Source organism: Protopterus annectens, chromosome 16.part0 (genome assembly GCF_019279795.1).
Source record: "Protopterus annectens isolate FY-2018-M chromosome 16.part0, PAN1.0, whole genome shotgun sequence".
NCBI lineage: Eukaryota > Metazoa > Chordata > Ceratodontiformes > Protopteridae > Protopterus > Protopterus annectens.
In genome coordinates this window covers 418339517-418361136 of record NC_056750.1, presented here as the reverse complement: position 1 = coordinate 418361136, position 21620 = coordinate 418339517, and the positions used below count along the sequence as shown (strand labels likewise).

At 39.5% G+C, this 21620-nt stretch overlaps 1 protein-coding gene across 8 annotated transcripts in view; it reads left to right on the top strand.

Annotated features, from left to right (window-relative positions):
* The window catches only part of SCAI (suppressor of cancer cell invasion), a 2763600-nt gene that overhangs the window by 2616690 nt on the left and 125290 nt on the right, over positions 1 to 21620 (top strand). The window lies entirely within an intron of this gene.

The window sequence follows — 21620 nt, the reverse complement described above, 5'->3', positions numbered from 1 at the left end:
TTAAAATGACAGTTACAGTTATAAACTTAATTTGCTTCAGAATATGTATCAATTCACATTTTCTCTATTTAGTCAGTGCCAAAACATTTTAAACAAACCAAACAGACAATGCCAAAGTACAAACTCCCAGAAATATTCCTTGAAAGAACAAACGTGGCAAACAGAGCAAACAAACATTTTCCCATTTAACAGACATCCTGCAAATGGAATGCATTTAAGACAATGACAATAATTACAGTTAAAGACATTTGCTTCAGAAAGTGTGTAGTAGACTTCTTTTGCTTCAGAAAACATTAAATTCTCATTTTTTACTCGGTGTCTCTTAAAATTCCCATCCAGCATTCTTGTCGACAGTCAAGTCAACTAACAATATGTTCGAGACATACAACCGGAAAGACTAAAACTTACTGTCTTATTACTATTAGGTGAGCAGTATCTTTATCACTGTATGATGACAAACAACTTCTACTTAAACGTATTACAAAGGTCCAAGGTGCAATTTATATTTCTCTTTCATCTATAATGTGTAAACACTCTTCATAAGAGAAGCGTGCCTTTAGACAAACAAAAGTCGGCACCAGAAAATAAACTTGAGAGAGTACGTTATCCATATTATCTGCAAATGGTGCTGTTTGTGTGTTACAAATCATTAAATTAAAGTACACTTTCATTCATTAATAATTAATCATGCATATAAATAGGTTCTTATCAAAGGATATCACAAATAATTACTACAAAATAAAAAGAAACCTCAAAATAACAAGAACCAATACCAAAAAACTACGAATCAGTTAAAAGTAGTCCAACAAAGCAGCCGAGGTCAGGTAAAAGTTTAATAAAAGGTTTACAACACAATGACTGAGTGCTTTTGTCCCATAAAAGAGAGACTTCATCAGATAACAAATTTCCACAATTAATTCAGTTTAAATACTTATCCTAGGATGGTTGGTATACGTCATTAATTAACCCCAACCATGGTAACCCTTAAATGACTACAATATCAAAAAATTGTTGTCCACAATCTATAATAATAAAAAAATGTCATTTTAAACTTCAACATCATAAAAACTTTTATCACTTTGCACAAATTTACACCCTAAAACACTATCTTGGATATCATTTTGCAATGCTTACACTAAAGCCGCTCTCTCCTTTAACACAGGCATAAGAGAAACAGAATCATTAAATCAAGGGGGGAGTGGCTCTTAATATCAACTGCCATTTTACCTCCTTTTTAACAAAATAAGTTTCCAATCCCCCCCCCCCCCGTTAATGTTGGGTGCCAGCATATCTATAATACCAAACCTAAATCCACAAAAGTTGGCACATATCCTAGCATGTTTATAGATTAGTTTATTTTATTATTATTATTAGCATTACTTTATTTATTCATATTTATATTGCAAAGATGTTAAGAAATTATTGTTCTTAAAGTTCTTTCCATTTTGCCAATATAGAAGGCAGGGCACCCTTCGCATTTTACCATATATATTAACCTTGTGGAACAGGAGTTCCCACTTTTGAATTCTACCCTGCTTCCCAGTTGATTCAATAAAATAATATAGTCCCCCTTAAAAATAAAGGGGCATTGTTTACATCTACTACAGGGTTTTGTGCCAACTTTATGATTACTAGGGGGAATAGTTTTTGATTAAAATATTTGTTTGGAGCTCTTTCCTATTTTAAAGGAAAAGAGGGGGGCTTACCTACAGCTTCTTGTACTTCATTATTAACCCTAAAAAGACACCAGTTTCTGTTAAAAATATATTGCACCCATCTGGTTTACTGGTTAAATTCAAGTATTAAAGCTCTGTCATAAACAACTTCAGGGTGAGTCTCCTTGATCTTATCAAGTCCAACACCTAAAAGTGGTTTGAGCATTAGTGCCCCAATCCCCTTGTACCTCATTGATAATGTCCGTTACCAATCTATTAGGATAACCCCATCTAAAAACATCTCTTGCACTTTTTCCAGTTCAACCTTAATGTCAGTTTGTTCAGATGTCATTCTGGCAACTCTAATCGCCTGTCCCCTAAGTAAATTTTTCTTTTGCCTAAAAGGGGGGGTTGCTAGTAAAATACAAATTATTGCAGAATGTTTCTTTCCTAAATACCTTGGATTTAAAGCTAGTATTTGTTTGATGACTGGTGGTGTCAAGGTAGTTGATGGAATTAGGTGTCCAATTAGAAGTAAATTTAAAATATTTGGAACATCCATTCAAGTACACCATAAATTGTTCTATTCCATCCTCTTCCCCATTCCACAGAATAAAAATGGCATCCAAGAATCTGACATACAAGTGGAGGAACTTAGAGAAAGGACTCTTAAAAATGTCTTCCTCTTCCCACCCTAGCATATCCAAATTGGCATTTACCGGGGCACATTTTGTGCCCATTGCAACCCCGGTGACCTGCTAGTAGTACTGCCCTTGAAAATAAAGAAAATTATTGTCAGTGACCAATTCCATAAGTTCATGTAATAAAAGTAAGGTATCAGTGGAAAGTATGGAGTGATGGTGAAGGGTGTAGGAAAAAGATTCTAACCCTTCTTTTTTAGGGATAACTGAACAAGATCTTTCACATCAGTTGTAACAAAAATGAATCCCTTCTTCCATAAAGATTGTTTTAATTTCCCCAAAATGTCCCAAGAATCCCTTACTAAGTGGGAAGTTCTAAATACAACTCATTTAGCGTAATGGTCAATAAATACTGCCGACACGTGAGTTTTGGAACCTTTAGCCAAAACAATGGGACAAAAAGGAGGAGAAGTAATCAATTTGTGAATTTTGGGTATACCAAAGATATTTGGAATAGAGGAGTATGGTTGTTTCAGAAATTCATAGGTACCTTGATCAGTCCCTACCTTCTAACAAATATTCTTCCAGGTAGGAATCAATCTTACTATATGCTGTAGCTATTTCACTCTTAGACACTGAGGAGTGTGTCTCACAATTTAATAACACGTTGGTCATAATATTGTTGTAATCTTCCATGCCTAACAATACCACCCCCTCCCGCCTTATCGAGTTTCATAACACTAATACCACCATCACTCCTTATCACATTTAAAGCTTCTCTTTCACCTATACTAAGGTTGAAAGAATATTTTTTGTGTTCCGCGAATAGTTTATAAATGTCCTGTGTGACACAGTTTTCAAAAACCTGAATAATGGAATTTATGGGTGGGTTAAATACACTGTCTTTTTAATCCCACTGGCTTCGTACTATTACCATGCTCATTAAAAAACAAATTTGAATGCAGTTTTCTCATAAATAACTTCAATTCAAGGAGCATGTCAGCTACATCCCCTCTATTGGTGGGAATAAATTTGAATCTTTTGAAAAACAAAGTAGACTGTTCCCTGGAAAGGGGCCTGTCAGTATAATTATAGATTTTAAACCCTTTGTAACATGCTACGATACCATCATGATGGAAATAATCATATCGGGGCGGCACAGTGGTGCAGTGGTTAACATTGTCACCTCACAGCAAGAGGTTCTCCGGTTCGATTCTCGGCTGGGGTGCCTTCTGTGTGGAGTTTGCATGTTCTCCCTGTGTTCGTGTGGGTTTCCTCCGGGTACTCCGGTTTCCTCCCACATTCCAAAGACATGCATCTGGAGAATTTCTCCCCGGGCCTCCGCTGAAAACAGGCTCTGTGGAACCTAGTCGGACTTTCCCGGTCAACAAATGATAAATAAATAAAAAATTAAATATCCTCCTCTGTGCCCCTAACCTGTTTTTCCTCTTTGTCCTCGTTTGAATGAGGCAGACCTGTTTCCCCTGTTTGCTTGCTTTTTCTCGCTAACCTCTCTGATTGGCGAGTGGAAAAGAATCCAGTTCGTCTAAGCCAACCCTCCCATTGTTGTTACCTAATCTCTCAGTTTTCAAGGTGGACTGGTCTAATATTGACGGAGATCTTGTAACAATATCGTTCTTCACAATTTTAAGCACTGGGTAAACTTTATTGTCTGCATATTGTCTAACATCCCTAGCTCATTTTTTCTGTTTGTATTAAATAAATTCACACATTTTCTGTCCAGCCTAGCTAAGATACTATCATACAATCCAGCATATTCAGAAAATAATAGGTCATCCAAAATGTTTTGATTTAACCTGTCTAATTTCGGGCCTAAGTTTTCTAATCATTGTATTTTATCATTTTGTTAATAAGGTCCAAACCACATTTATCAAAAAATCTTACAAATTCAGCAACAGTATCACTATCGTATCAAATCCCAAATGGAAATTTACAAAAACGAACCCCCTGAGGGACAATCTTAAACATTTACGGCGATAATTACTTTCTGTTTGTATGCTCTTAAACTTGAATAACAACTTCTCAAGAGAATAAATAATTTTCTTTAAGTTGAGTATACATTAACATGTTCCTGTTTGTCAGTTATGTTGATCTGACCTTTGTTATACGAAACTCAAATAGTGTGTCTTTAATAGTCTTAAATTTATAGCGTATATCATCACCAACAGTTTTTTGTCCAACAGAACATTCAGGAGATTGCTTAACGGCACTAGCATCTGATTGTACAGTACCTTTATAGCTCTTGCCATGTTTAAAATGTTGAGCTCCACTCCTGGGACTGGCAATAATGCCATTGTCAGTCTGAGCCATTCTAAAGTTGTCACTACCATTTTAGTTTCCATCCTGATCAGCCGTTAATGTCTGAGATGCCAAAAGAGAGCAATCACTCCCTGTTGGAACCGGATACACTGCAGCCCCATTTGTTTTGTTAAAGGGACCTCCTTCCTTTTGAGTCAGCAGTTCAACAAGACGAGTAAGGTCCCCTTTTAACACTGCTGCATGTTCTTTAAGCTGCAGAAAGTCATCCTTAGAAACAGAATTATCCACACTTTGCTCGAAGGAACCCATGACTAATTTGCACCTCCTGCCAAGCTGGAACCACGTAGTATGTCACACAAAACTTCAAAATAACAAGAACCAATACCAAAACGCTTTGAACAATGTTAAAAGTAGTCCAACAAAGCAGTTGAGGTAGGATAAAAGTTTAATAAAAGGTTTACAACACAATGAATGAGCGCTTTCATCCATTAAAAGAGAGACATCATCAGATAACAAATTTCCACAATTAATTCGGTTTAAATACTCATCCTAGGATAGTTATTATACGTCATTAATTAACCCTAGCCATGTTAACCCTTAAATGACTACAATATAAAAAAATTGCTGTCCACAATCTGTAATAATAAAAATTCTCATTTTAAAATTCAACATCATAAAAATTGTATCAGTTTGCACAATTTGAAATAAAAAATATATGTGAATATATTTAAATATATTTACACCCTAAAACACTATCATGGATATCACTTTACAATCCTTACAATAAAGCCGCTCTCTACTTTAACACAGGCATAGGAGAAACAGAATCATTAAGTCCAGGGGGGAAGTGGCTCTTAATCTCAACTGCCATTTTAACTCCTTTTTTAACAAAATAAGCCCCCCCCCATTAATGTTGGGTGCCAACATATCTATAATATCAAACCTAAATCCACTAAAGCTGGCACATATCCTAGCATGTTTAAAGAGAGCATTAGTTTATTTAGTCATATTTATATCGTAAAGATGTTCATAAATTCTTGTTCTTAAAGTTCTCTCCTTTTTCCCCAGTATAGAAGGCAGGGCACCCTTCACATTTTTCCATATATTAACCGGGTTCCTATCAGCAGACCGAAGACGCATGTTTTCAAATGCGTCTTGGTTGAACTGACAAAACTGAAACTGCAAAATATCAAAGCGGCATGTAAGCAAATTATTTCCCTGGGTACTTTGCCATTTTCGGCACTGTAGTGTGGTCTCGGAGTTGGTATATTTAAGTGGGGGGGGGTGTAGGGGGCGAAGTCCCCCACTTAATCTGATGTTTTAATGTGCTTATTTTATTTATTTTTTTTTGGAACAGCGATTTGTTTCCCTTGGAAAAAAAATCGCTGTTCTGACAGTTCGGTTTTGTAAGCTTTCGCTTACATGGAGTCGATTAATCACCATTCGCTTGCCTAAGCATTCGGTGAACTAATGTAGACCCTATTAACCTTGTGGAACAACAGTTCCCACTTTTGAATTCCATCCTGCTTCTTAGTTGGTTCTCTAAAATAATATATTCCCCCTTAAAAAATAAAGGGGCATTGTTTACATCTATCACAAGGTTTTATGCCACCTTTACGATTATTAGGGGGAATAGTTTTTGATTCAAATATTTGTTTAAAGTTCTTTCTACAGCTTCTTGTACTTCATTATTAAACCTAAAAAGACACCAGTTTCTCTTAATATCTTGCACGCATCCAGTGTACTGGTTAAATTCAAGTTCTAAAGCTCTGTCATAACTTCAGGGTGAGGCTCCTTGATCTTATCAAGTCCAACACCTAAACGTGGGTTTGAACTTTAGTGCCCCAACCCCCTTGTACCTCATTGATATTGTCTGTTAAAAATTTGTTAAGATAATCACTTTCTAAAAACATCTCTTGCACTTTTTCTAGTTCAAACTTAATGTCAGTTTGTTCAGATGTCATTCCGGCAACTCTAATCGCCTACCCCCTAACTAGATTTTTCTTTTGCCTAAAAGGGTGGTTGCTAGTAAAATGCAAGTAACTATTACAGAATGTTTCTTTCCTAAATACTTTTGATTTAAAGCCAGTATTTGTTTGATGAATGGTGGTGTTGAGGTAGCTGATGGAATTAACGTTCCAATTAGAAGTAAATGTAAAATATTTGGAACATCCATTCAAGTACACCATAAATTGTTCTATTCCATCCTCTTCCCCATTCCACAGAATAAAAATGCCGTCCAAGAATCTGACGTACAAGTAAAGGAGGTACTTGAATTTAACCAGTACACCGGATGGGTGCAAGATAGTGTTAAGAGAAACTGGTGTCTTTTTAGGGTTAGTAATTAAGTACAATAAGCTGTAGGTAAGTTCCCCCCCCCTTTTCCTTTAAAACAGGAAAGAACTTCAAACAAATATTTGAATCAAAAACTATTCCCCCTAATAATTACACAATTGGCACAAAACCCTGTGGTAGATTTAAACAATGCCCCTTTATTTTTAAGGGGACTATATTATTTTAGAGAACCAACTAGGAAGCAGGGTAGAATTCGAAAGTGGGAACTGTTGTTCCACAAGGTTAATATATATGGCAAAATGTGAAGGGTGCCCTGCCTTCTATATTGGCAAAATGGAAAGAGCTTTAAGAGCAAGAATTTATGAACATCTTTATGATATAAATATGAATAAAAAACTAATGCTGTCTATAAACATGCTAGGACATGTGCCAAATTTAGTGGATTTAGGTTTGGTATTATAGATATGTTAGCACCCAACATTAACAGGGGGGGGGGGGGAGATTGGAAACTTATTTGGTTAAAAAAGGAGTTAAAAATGGCAGTTGAGATTGAGCCACTTTCCTCCCTGTACTTAATGATTCTGCTTCTGTTATGCCTGTGTTAAAGGAGAGAACGGCTTTAGTGTAAGGATTGTAAAATTATATCCAAGATAGTGTTTTAGGGTGTAAATATATTTAAATATATTCACAGATATTTTTTTTATTTCAAATTGTGCAAACTGATAACGTTTTTATGATGTTGAAGTTTAAAATGACAATTTATTATTATTCTAGATCGTGGGCAACACATTTTTGCTATTGTAGTCATTTAAGGGTTAACATGGTTGAGGTTAATTAATGACGTATACCAACCATCCTAGGATGAGTATTTAAACTGAATTCTTCTTCTTCTTCTTTTGGCTTTGCCACAGCGGATCACCTGTCGGCTAATGATTGGCAGTAGAGTTTTACAGTGTTGAGTTGCCAGCCCAACCTTCCACAAAAGGCACAGACACGCACTCACACCTAGGGCCAATTTAGAGTGTCCAATCTGTCTTTGGGATGTGGGAGGAAACCGAAGCACCCGGAGGAAACCCACGCAACCACAGGGAGGACATGCAGTCTCCGCACAGAAGACACCCCAGCCGAGGATCGAACCAGAGAACCTCTTGCTGTGAGGTGACAACACTAACCGCTGCACCACCGTGGCCGCCCTAGTATTTAAACTGATTTAATTGTGGAATTTTGTTATCTGATGAAGTCTCTTTTTATGAGAAGAAAGAGCTCATTCATTGTGTTGTAAACCTTTTATTAAACTTTTATCTGACCTCCGCTACAGAATAAAAACACACAAAAATTATCACCCTCTTGTTTAATTTTCTGCAGTTGCATACTCATAACCACCACATTAACCACAGACCCATAAACATAGCATAAACACAACACAAGTAAATGTAATGTAGGTGCTCCTATGTAGCTTCTAACAAACTGTGTACCCCCCATCAAACAGACTGAAATGGTTACATTTGTCATTTCATTCCCTTTGAGACCTTTTAAAATTTCACCTTCCAAGCCAGATGTTTAGGTACAACGTGCATTTCAATTTTCTGCATAGGGGCTAGATTCAAGGTCTTAAAACCTGCTCATACTAGCTATTCACAAAATGCAGTGCTGCTGCATACAAAAAATATCCCACATTCTGTATATTTTAGGTAAGAACTCCTGGGAGAGATATCCCTCAACTTTCCCTGATTTTGACTCAAGTTGTATCTCTGCCCCTCTTAATTCCTCCAAAACTGATGACTTTTGGGGAAAAGGTGGTAAATTACACTTAATAAAATAATACATGAATTAAATGATCATATGACTATGACACTGCACTATTCAAGCCTGGATAGTTATTTAAGCACATTGCCCTAAGGGGTAGTGAACATCAATTTAGTTTTCAAGTTCTAGACCACATTATAGCTTCACCTAGAGGAGGTGATTTGTCTAATTTATTGGACCTCAGGATGGTTAGATTATTAGCAGATAACTATCCAGGCTTGAATAGTGCAGTGTCTTTAAAGCCAGTTTTAAATAAAATTCAACAAACTAGATTAAGTTGATTTTATAATGTCTATATACTATAGTGTATATTACATTACATTATATTGTATATATAAATAATCTTTTTAATAGTTTTGAACATGTCATTCACTAGATAATGAACAGATAAATATTGACATTAGTTTTATTGTTGGCCAAATACTTATATGTCCTTTCAAGTGTTTTTTCTAGTGTTTTTTCAATGTATTTTTTATGTGTTTATGCATTGGTTTTGATCATGTGATGATGGCTGTAGGTCATATGATCATTTAATTCATGTGTTATGTATATATAGGGGCGTTTTAAATATACTGTTTGTGAAACATTGAAAAAGGGTTTTTTTAACCTGAAAGCTTTGTTGTTTATAAAAGGTTTTTTCTAACTCAACTTTTCGTTGCTTGGATTCCTTTGGACTTTATTTCAGTGCTTCTTATTGTGTACTTAATAAAATAATGAAATTAGAGTTGTAGACTACTTTTACTTCAGAAAATGTATGTTAATTTTGAATCTGTCTGGCAATGTTTCAAGTTAAAAAGTACATTTTAAAAGTGTCCCTGATTATTTCTTGACTTTCCCTGATTCTGTTGAGATTTGTCTCTGACTAGTTGAGCTGTGTCTGTGAAATTAAGGTGGCTGAACAGAAACCTGTGGTGAAAAAAGTAAAAATACCAACAAGTACATAATTACACTCATGAGACATTCCTGAATTCACAAAATAAACACCTTTTGGAGTTTGTACTGTTAATTAACTGTAATTGTAGAAGCACTAGCTATCCGAATAAGCTATACATAAAAATAACTTATTGTAAAGTGTTCACCCTGAAAAAAAGTTAATTGAAAACCAGGGAAGTCATTTTCTGCCAAGCAAACCGATTTCTTTGCAGTTCCTCATTTAATAGCTTGAATTGGAAGAAATATGGCAGTACCCAAAATGCAGCAGTTCAGGGTACATTAACATGCTCTTGCACACTGTATAAAAAAAACAGTCATTTCTGAATACAAGAGTAAAAGAAGTTCGTTACTAAGTCTTAAAAAAGGACAAATGGCTGCAACTTGATTTTAAACACCATCATTTACCATGACAGCATTATACTATGAAAAACAAGACACTATATTGTTAGGAGAGGGGGATAATCCCAGTCAGTCAGTCACAAAATAAAAGAAATGTGGCTAGCATTGCTGCCCTCAGCCACCACTGGTTCTTTGTGTGCTTTAACTTAAGTGGTGTGTAATATACTCCTGCTATAATTCTTGTAAAACTTATTTTTACCATGCCTCCATACCCCTCTTGCATTTGAGAACTCTAACACTACAAAACAAAGAAAGGAAGAAAAACATCAACTCTATCCATACCAAACACACGGCTCTGGCAGTCACTACCTCTAAAGCATCAAAAACCTACAACTTGGTAAGTACAAGAAATACAAATTGACAATCCTCCTTTTGGCAGTCTGACTTTTTTTGGCACCAATGCATCTGACCATTAGCTGACGTTGGTGTCTGTTCTCAAGCCTAAATGTTGAGTCACCTGACTTTCTCTGACCTTAACCAATACTTATCTTGTAATCATTACAAAGAATGAGACTACCAATACAATGTTATACTTGTTGTCATGTGATTTTTTTTTATTGCGTCCTAGCCCCCAGCCCACCATCATGAACAATGTGCAATTTCATAAGGCCATTAAGAACAAGAAGGCCCTAGTGGTTGTTAACCTGGTGAACACCTCTGAACCTCTACCAGTGAGTTAATAACACATCCAGCCTTGGTAAATCTACAGTCCTCATCCACCATACATTACATATATGCATGTTTAACCTCTATGTAGCACTTCCAAACCTGCATTGCTGCAATCCACCCATGTACATTTGAAAAAAACTCATACAGCTACATCCTTAGAACTTCAGTTATAAGCCCCCACCCAGACTGTACTTCACTGTGTGACATAACTACCTGTCCAAAACCACTGTCAGCCAAAACCAGTAACACTTTTGATAAAAAAGAACGTAATGTTATCATTACATCAGTTGATGAAATAGTAGTGATGTGGAAAAAAATAGCAAACAACATATGAGATGGAAATGTCTACCTTATTAGCCATGTAAAGATATTAATTTGGTGCAGCATGAAGAAAAAGGGTACTGTAGAAGGCTGTATAAAAGTGAAATGAAATACTATCAAGATATTTATAAAATAAAGAATATATTTAACTGCAACAGATACAAACATGATTTTTATGTCTATATCAGCTGTACAAATCAAAGAAAGAATATAAATTGTAGGTAAATATGTGTATTTTGAGTCTGACATGAACTGACATTAGAAGTGTAACTCTACACATAGAGATAATAACTGCATCCAGAAATGAAAACATGGACAGTACAGTCATCTTAACTTGCTTGCAGGGTCACAGATACCCATGCTGTAAGTCCAAATCAAACATTATGTACATATATACTAAAGAATACCTCACAGGTCATATATCATGGCAACTTCCATGCAAATAATAGCTTATGACATAATATAAAAACATATAGCTATTGCATACAGAAATAGCACTGCATATAGTATACATAGAGTACATGTTTATAATATGGCAGTGTGCTTGCCTTAACCACATAAGTAGTATATCCTTGAGAGTGAGTATTGTAGTAGTCAGTAACATGTGGGCTCTTCCTTAGCATCCCCATCACTAGTCCTTTGTCAGTCTTACACTTTCCCAACAGTACCTGCATTTCCCAGTTGTGAGCATTCCTTAGGTTATGCTCTTGGAATTACTGGTATCTTTCTCATTCCTTTCATTTTAAAGTAAATGTTGGCTTTTTATTGTACAGTTATTCAAGCAAGATAATGTCTTTACCTTTAAAGGGTGGTCAGACTACATGAAATAACAATGTGAACCATGACTGAAAACTGGATATTACAAAATGTTTTCCTACAAAACTATAGAAGGATAACAGCCATTAAAACTTCATACAAAGAATGGTGGATTGCTTTACTCCTAGAATATTACTCCCCTGAAGACCTACTATTAAGGTATGTCATGTGCGCCACTCCATTGCACTAATTGTGAAGAGGTGTGTTGAAGCAGTCAATAACATATGGGTCCCAACCTCAAGCAGTGCCTAGCTCATACCTGTTAACCTCTTAGAACAAAAAATGTTGACAAAGCCATGAATAAAAGTGGGACAAAGGACCAACAATAAAGGCATTTTTTAAATATTGATCTTAAAAACTTAGAAAGTTGATAGAAGAACAGGTTTTACATTAGCATGAATTTTCTGAACAATATGAAGACTGAAATTCAAATGTCTGTCATTATTTTTTAACTTCAGTCTTAAATGATTTGCCACTAATTTGTCAGAAAAACAGATTAAAAAAAATGGACCAAAAATATGAGGCAAAAATCTGGTCATTATTCGAAAATCTGGACAGCTGAGAGGTATGGAGCTCTTACCTACTTACCTGTACACTGCAGAAAATAAAAATTTAAAATAAAATCCTTGATCACACTCACTAACCACCTCAGCTCAGTCCTGCTGGGAACAATTACAAAACTCTTCACTCTGACCATGCTGCTGGAAGCCGTCAAATTAAATCCACACTCAAGATCCAAATGCGATCCATGGCCAAAATTCAATCCAGGCACATCTCACTTCTAGCTGTCACTCCCTTGAACCTCAGTCAATGAGTTTGCTTCTCTCGGTCTCTGTATCTCCAGCTCCAACGGTAACTGTTAATAAACCCTTCCATCTCCATGCTGATTCTGCTTGATATACAGACTGAGTGGACCTGATTGAGCACTAGAGGCATACTAGGTCCACCACAGCCACTTCAGCACAACAGGAAATGAAGCCAGCCAGCTGCACAGCTGCATGCAAAGCAGGTGCAGTAAAGCAACTCTCTGATTGGCTATCTACAGCCTTAACAGAACTTTCTTTACTGTAAATCTTGGGTGTACTTGCACCCAAATCAGACATTCAGGAAGGTAAGCTTATTTAAGCTTAAAAAATGGTGTCCTCGGACTGTTTGGGTCAATTGAGAGCTATGCTTGTTGGTGTATATATGTATGTGTATATATATATATATATATATATATATATATATATATCACAAAGAGTATGCTACTTCTTTACTTTTAGGCAAGAGAGTGCTGAAGATTTTCCACTTAACTGCTAATTTCCCTCCCCAGGGTTATCCAATCAGCAGAAAAAATGCAAGTGTGGGAGGGATCCAGAGGTTTTGGAAGCTGGTTGATTGTTGTGTCCTGAGCAAAAATACTGTAGCAGTAAGGAATTATGCATCTACTGTACGGGAAAGTGCATCTCATACAGCTGCACTGTCTTTGAGGGGGAGACTTCTAGAACAAAATTTATAATATTTGAGCTTCTGCTCACAAGTGTCACTTGTGTCGTTATTTTATTTTACTAGAAAGTTGAATTTTCCCTAGATTACTTTTTCATGTTGTATCTTCACCGGTGTTATTTGATATGCGCCCTGTAAAAGTACAGTGTTGCCACCTTATAATCACTTACTTCACCTACATCATTTAAGCCAGTGGGACACCTCACAGAAGCTTAATATGCTACACCTTAATAAAAGAAAACTTGTTGCGGCTTGCTTTACTCAGTGATCAAAAATTGCCTTTTCAGCCTTGATTGTCATCAACTTATAACAGTTTTTGTAATTTTGTCAATTCTATATTGAATATAAAAACATTCCCCTGCTAATCTTTAGTTCTGCTGCAAATTTTCTGACCTTTACCACACAGCAGTACTTTTTGAAGTATCATTAAAGCCTTATTTTGTTGAGCTACAAAATTATGCAGCTTACTGCCTTTTCAGAGTAGAACATTTCTTTCACTTTATTAATCTGAGAAAAGATTATTTAAGGATGGGTCAAACATATTATCATGTTTGATTTTCTTGCACTTACTAGCATTGAATATTCTGTTTTCTTTTTGTTTCTTTACTATGTAACTGAAGTATAATTTAGGCTCCAAGTAATGTATTGTGCTGTGTGGCTGCATCTTCTGCTGTAGTTATAATTTTGTAGCAACCTTCTCTGTACATGTTTTTATACATTTATAAAAATGCTGTTTTCTTTAATTTTGATTGCAGGGTTTTACTGAAAAGGGACCTTTGAGGCCAGTTTACATACTCAAGATAAATACATACATAAATAAGACATATGTTTATAGATTCTGTGATTGAGAGAATCCTTAGGACATTGGTTTTACTGGTTGCACAGATAAGTACAGACATATGAACCAATTGCTTGTTGTTCTTGTTGGATGTACTGCTAGAGTTTATACACCCATTTTTTGTAAAAAGAGTCTCTTGATCTGTTGCAGTGATTGCCTTGCATTTTTTTGTAATCAGACTCATCTGATGTTGTTAATCTTCATTCATTCCTTACTGATGGATTATCGGTTCTGTCCTCGGAACCAAGTCGGCCAATATCAAGCTTGCGTCAGCCAAAAACTCTCAAGCCAAGGTCCTACCCAGAATGCTCTGCTCCCTGTTACCTCAGATCTCGTTTGCCGCGTTGCTGTACAGCCATGTCAAGCCACTCTCTCAGCTGTCTAATTTTTTGAAAGTTTTATACATTGTTCTTACTTTAAATATTCTCAATAGTTTATACTAGTATTTTCCTACCCTACCATATACTTTAGACTCTCTCCCTTTAGTCTTTTCCCTTTTTTACCCTCTTTTCTTACCTTAAGGTAATACTTCATTACCATCGTTGGTAATCCTTCCTTTCTCTTCTTACCCTTTTTGGGTGGCCCTTCTTCTTCCTTTTGGTAAAGTTCTTCTTCTCCACATCATTATGTTGGATAAGAAAAGTAGCATTGGTTTCAAGCAGTATAAGGATTGCGGCCATAAGTTACCGCTTTCCGATGGCCATGACTTATGTGTCTACTGTCTGAATGTCTTCCACCTTACTGTGGATCCCCTGTGTGGGATTTGTAAAGATTTCTCTACCAGGACTCTCAACAAGAGGAAGAATAAGTTAATTTTGAAAGGTCTTCTCAAGTCTTCTTTCTCTGAGGCTATTTCTGGGTCAGAGGGCTCAGCCCCTCCTGTTAAACCCCGTAAGAGGCATTCTTCCTTTTCTTCATCAAAGTCGCTCCCCTCTTCTCCCTCTGGAGATCACAGATCGTCAACTCTTAAGAAGGTGAAACTGATTACTACTTTGGCGCTGCCACCTGTGACCCTGTCGGCAACAGGCTTGGCACCACCCCAAATGATTCTGGCTTCAGGCATGTCTTCCTTATTGATACCAGCACCGGAGTTCCCGGTGAAGACAACTACGGTTCCGACAGTTCTGTCGCAACCCTTACCGGCACCCTAACCGGCACCGTCCATGCAGGTTCCGTCCCCTTCAGCACCATTGGTACAATCCCCTTCGGCTCCGAGTAGGACTCTTCTGTACTCCACTGTGCAGACTTTTTTGGCACCAACGTGCTTCGGTGCAGTCCTTCTTGGCACCGTCCATATTACCGGTGCAGACACTTTCCACGATGGCAACATACCTTCGTGGCAGACTTTTGCCTTTATGGTGCAGACACCTTCAACTACTATGGTGCTGACGTCGGTGCAGACTACTTCCACACCGTTTTCCTTGGTGCAGACATCCTCGGTTCCGGGCTCTGCATCTATTGAATTAGCAAGGACCAAATATTCTCTTTCACTGGATCCATTTGCTGGCAGTCAATATAGTCCTTTTCTAGAAAGGCCAGAATCACCATCAGCTTTCTCCATGAGGTCAGCCAAGAGTCTTTCTGAACAAGATGTGTTGAGGCTTGTTGACCAGTTGCTTGTGGCCAGAGGTCTCTCTCAACCATCAAAGTCCATGCTCCCTCATTCAGGTGAATGTATATCTCCTCAAACCCCAACGTACACTCCTCCTTTGACTTCTACTCAAATTTCGAAACCTATTATTCTGACAGCAGCTTCCCTTCCTCCAACTCCAATAGTGGATCTCACTTTGGAACCAGAGTCGTCCTTGTGGCCCTTGGTGCACTGGGCATCAGGCTGTTCTCAGGCCAGTGGCTGTGCCGTGGGTGAGGGCATTTCTGGCTCCATGCCTATTTTTTCATGGCACCCTCCAGGGATCCTCTCTCTCTCTCTCTCTCTCTCACATGGTTCATGGTCCTTTTGAGACTCCTGGTCTGGGGGTAGGCTTGTCGGGGCAGGGCATGACCTCGGTTCCGAGGTTGAAATGCTCAGTTCTGGGCTCCCATCCCTCCTTGGGTGGGCCAGCCTTCCAGACCATGGAGATGGCGCTTGCCTCTGCTGGTAAATCCCACATGTCAGAGTCCTCTCCCCCCTCTGTGCTGCAACTGTCACAAGCCTCTACCGCCAGACACGAGAGCCTCAGTTTACTCCTCCTCCTCAGGAGACCCCCTCTTTGCAGTCTTCCCCAGAACCTCCCACTGAGGAGGAAGTACCCCGCAAAGCGTCGTGCAAGAGGAAGCACAGGGACTCCACTGAGGAGTCATTGACTGAAGATATAGATTTTGATGACGGGGAAGGGTGCCCATGGTCACCCTCTGATGAGGTGTCCTTTGGTGACATCCTCAAGATCCTTAGAGTGGTGACTGGAAGTCCTCTAATCCTTCCTGAGAGGTATCCGTATTCCTGCAGGCTTTTTGTGGCCGGCCCCTACCTCCTGGGTCACCCCACCTGCTGATGAGCACGTCCAGCTCATCGTCCAGTGCGCATGGAAGGCTCCTGACACCCTGGAAGCGATACCAAGGAGACCAGATAAAATATTATCACCCCCCCCCCCAGCTGAGCACCCACATTGGTCATGAGGTCTTCCAGTAGATGCTGTGGTGGTGGTGGCTGCAACTAAAAAGGATTTGGCAGAAGAGAGCTAAACTGTCCATCCGCGCAACAAGGAGTCATGGGCGATTGACATATTAAGGAAGCATGTGTTTGCTTCATCAACCTTCGCCGTAAGGTCTTTGAACTATTTGGTACACTTTACCAGGCTTCAGCAGGATCTTATGAACCAGCTCTCTGAAACCTTAGCAGGAGCTGTTTCTGACGTGGTTCGCGACAACGTGACTTCTCAGATAGCCACCCTAGAGTCCATTTCCAACTCTTCCATGCTTCTTATTTCTCACGCAATGGAAGGGGCAGCTAGAGCGGCAGGCGTGGATATAATCGCCAGACATGCCTGGATGCGACTTTGCAGACTCCTTTAAGGCTTCCTTCATGAATGCCCCTGTAGAGGCCACTTCTTTGTTTGGCCCTAAAGAGAAAGATATGCTGGCAAGGTGCGAATAAGATGGCAAGACCCTGTGTGCCGTTGGTGTCAGACACTCCATTCCTCAACGATTCTACTCCAGAAATCAGAGGAGCGGGAAGATGTGGCACAGGAAATCAGAGGGCCCTTTCCAGGACGCACGTGTAAGTTCTCCCCTAGAGGCAGAGGGGGAAACTCCAGTGGAAGACTACCCTTTCGGGGCAGAGGAGGTCAGTGAAACCGGGGTTCCAGAGATTCATTCTCTGGCCAAACCCTATCAGCGCTCCTGAAGTGTTGCCCGACTGCTCACCTCTGAAAGCGGGTGGGGGCCATTTTTCGTTGTACCCCACTGCCTGGCAAAATATAACCACCGACTCTTGGGTACAACGGATAATATCCAGAAGCTATTGCATCCCCTTCCATCTTTGTCCTATCTCATCCAGAGTATTACCCGACGTTCCACCCAGTCAAAGGGAAGCAGCAGCACAAGAAATCCAAAAGCTGCTACAAAAAAGAGTCATCCAGACAGTCCCCCCAGACCAGATAGGATCCAGTTTTTACTCGAGGTTCTTTTTAGTGCCAAAAATGACTGGGGACTGGAGACCAATTCTGGATCTCAGTACACTGAACAAATTGGTAAAAGCAGAGAAATTCCGGATGTTCACGGTTCAGTCTATCCTTCCTCTTTTGGAAGAAGACGATTGGATGTGCTCTGTAGATCTTCAAGATGCGTATTACCACATAAAAATGGACAAATGGTCAAGAAGATACCTCCGCTTCCGCATAGCAGCCAGTCACTACAAATTTTGAGCTCTGCCCTTCGGTCTCTCTACAGCCCCCAGAGTGTTCACAAAATGCATGGCAGTGGTTATTGCTGACTTGCGACTTCAAGGATTCCAAGAGTTTCCCTATCTAGACTGGTTCCTCACCACCCCAACAAGTGTCTACTGGAAGAAGCCCTGCAGTATACTCTCTTAACAGCTCAAAGCCTGGGAATCATTATAAACTGGAAGAAATCCAACCCGACCCCAACTCAGTCTTTGGAATTTATAGGGGTACTGTTGGACACGAGAAATTGCACAGCATCCCTTCCGGAACACAGGCTTCAGAGAATATGGCAACAAGTTCAACCGCTGCTCTGTCACCGCAAATTTCCCGCTCGATCTATACTCCAGCTCTTGGGGTCTCAGGCAGCCTCAATTACCATTGTTCCTCTAGCCAGATTCCACATGAGGCTCCTTCAGTGGCTTCCTCTCACTCAGTGGTACCCTCTACAACATCCTTTGTCCTTTCAGATAAGTGTAACTCGGAGATGCAAGCAAGATTTACTCTGCTGGACGTCTCGAAATCCCTAACAATGGTCTCACCCCTTCAACCCCCATCACCCGATGGCCATGGTGACCACGAACGCCACCCTGATGGGGGGGCTATGTCAGGGAAACTCTGTCCAAGGCACCTGGTCGGCGACAGAGGCCCTTTTTCATATCAGTGTCCTAGAACTGAGGGCGGTGCTTCTGGCGTTGCAAGTATTTCATTCCATCCTTCTGTCAGGGACTATTGCCATCCAATCAGACAACATGTCAGTGGTCTGGTACATCAACAAGCAAGGGGGCACCAGATCTTTCCCATTATGCCGAGAGGCCTTGAGAATATGGCAATGGGCGATAGCTTACAACCACTTTCTAATTGCAACACACATTCCCGGGAGCTCCAACATGACAGTGGACAAATTGAGCAGGTGCATTCTGCAACCTCATGAGTGGTCCCTCAGTCCTTTGATAGCGGCAAAAATCTTCAACCGCTGGGGCCTTGCCGCAACCTATTTTCCTTCACAACCAACTACAAGTGCAGTAATTATTTTGCCCTAATCCCCCCCCCCCCTCGGGACGGTCACCGAGAGACGGTCTAGTCTACGCTTGGCCCTCGGGTCTACTTTATGCTTATCCTCCTCTTCCCCTCATCTCCCAATTTCTGAAGAAAGCACGACAGTTGAAGAGCAAAGTGATCCTCATTGCTTCATATTGGCCTTGACAAGTCTGGTTTCCCTTCCTCTGGCCCCACCTGCTAGATAAACCATGGATCCTCAAGCCATCCCCAATGTTGATCTCCCATCCGCAGGGCTTGATTCACCCCAATCTAACAACCCTGAAACTGACAGCTTGGTTTCTCCACTTCCAATGATTGCCAGGCATGAAAACCTCTCATCCCCTGTGCACAATATTCTTATTGCATCTCAAAAATCATCCACCAGACTAATCTATCTTAACAAATGGAAAAGGTTCTCTCTGTGGGCAGCAAATAAACAATTAGACATCTTGTCAGCCCCAGTTTCGGTGGTACTGGATTACTTATCACATCTTTTCCACTCTGTGGTGTCTGCCACTACTATTCGTGTGCATGTAGCTGCCATCTCAAATTTCCATATTGGTGTGCAAGATTCTTCACATATGTCACACAGACTCTGTAAGACTTTCTTGAAAGGGGTTATCCTCCTAAAACCTCCCTTTAGAGAACCAGTACAACCTTGTGATTTGGCATTGGTTCTGCAAACTCTAACAGCTCCCCCTTTGAACCTACATCTTCATGTGATGTAAAATATCTCTCTTGGAAAACTTTGTTTTTGATTGCAATGACATCGGCCAGACGCATGTCAGAACTTCAAGCCTTATGCATCAAACCTCCCTATCTTATCTTCCATAAGGATAGGGTATCACTGAGAACTAATTCTTCCTTTTTGCCAAAAGTGGTGTCAGAGCAGTCTATCAACCAATCTATTGACCTTCCAGTGTTCTTTCTGTACCATTCTAACAAGGGAGAGTATTGCCTGCACTCCTTGGATGTTCATAGACAAATACAATTTTATCTGGACAGAACAAAATCTACCTGTAAATCAGACCAGCTGTTTCTGGACCTAGACGGGGTCATCCTGTATCAAAAGTTACATTGGCTTCATGGTTGAGAAATTGTATTACTTTATATACAACAAAAACAATCTCACATTACCTCATAGAGTCAAAACTCATTCTACAAGATCTATGGCAACTTCAGCAGCTTTCCGTGCTAAGGCTTCCCTCAGTGATATTTGTTCAGTTGCAGCTTGGGCCAAATCTTATACCTTTATTCTCCATTACAAATTGGACTTGGCCTCCAGAGGTAGAGCTTCCTTTGGCTCAGTGGTGCTAACAAATGTCCTTCCATGAGGGCCACCCAGGGATACAGATAGCTGGGGACTCTCTCCCATCAGTAAGGAATGAATGTAGATTAACAACATCAGATAAAGAAGTTATGTCTTACCATAACGTTCCATCTGTGTTGTTGATCTTCGTTCATTGATTACTTCCCACCCTCCATCCCTCATCCGGAGGTTCTTTGTTGATCTCATGTACTCCTTTATTGTAGGTCTGTTATGACCAGAGGTAGCCTCTACTTTTATCTATCAACTTGCAAACTTGATCTGATGTAACAGGGAGCAGAGCATTCTGGGTAGGACCTTGGCTCAAGTGTTTTTGGCTGACATGAACTTGATATTGGCCGGCTCGGTTCCGAGGATGAAACCGATAACCCATCAGTAATGAATGAACGAAGATCAACAACACAGATGGAACATTATGGTAAGACATAACCTCTTTTTTTCATGTCACACATCTTTGACAGGGTAGTTCTGACATTCAAGCCCCTTGTCTGCCAAACCCACAGCTGCACCTGACACACCCTAATCTCTGACATCTAACCAACACATCATCATCATCTTGCTACCTGTGCTAGCATGAAGATGAGTTAGCTCAACTGCAGAGCCAGGTACTATGGCCCAGACCATTAGGGGGGCTTTTAGCTTCGTTTGCTCTGACAAGGATACAGTGTACATTGCTGTGAAACTTTTGACATACAGCCATATATGCATGTAAGCATCTACTCTGTCACTGTAAAGTGACAACTGTTGCACAAGCATAGTAGTGATTCATCACCCCTTGACTCTCAAGGCTAAGAATAACCCGCATGATTGCCCTCTTCCACTTTGTGAGAGAACAGACAGTACACCTCTTAAGTTGCCCTTCCACAAAGGTTCCTCTAGCTCCTGTTTCACAAAACCATTACACAAATGGAGTCACTTAAATAATTGGTCTTTTTTTATTTATTTATGTATTTATTTTTGTTAGGGTGTTTCACATTTAGCCTCCCTAATGGAATAGTTGTCACTTGCACATTCATTTATTTATTAATTTTTTGTGACTGATTTAGGTTCACTAAGCAACCATCATGTTTCTTACTGTAACATAGGACATATATGAGTGGGAACATTTTATTTTAACATTACATAGATGAAATCTCTCAGTTGGCAGAGGAAGAAAAATGGTGATTACATGGTTAAGACAGTATTCTAGAAGATTATAAATCAACTTAAGTACATTACATATAGTATAAATGG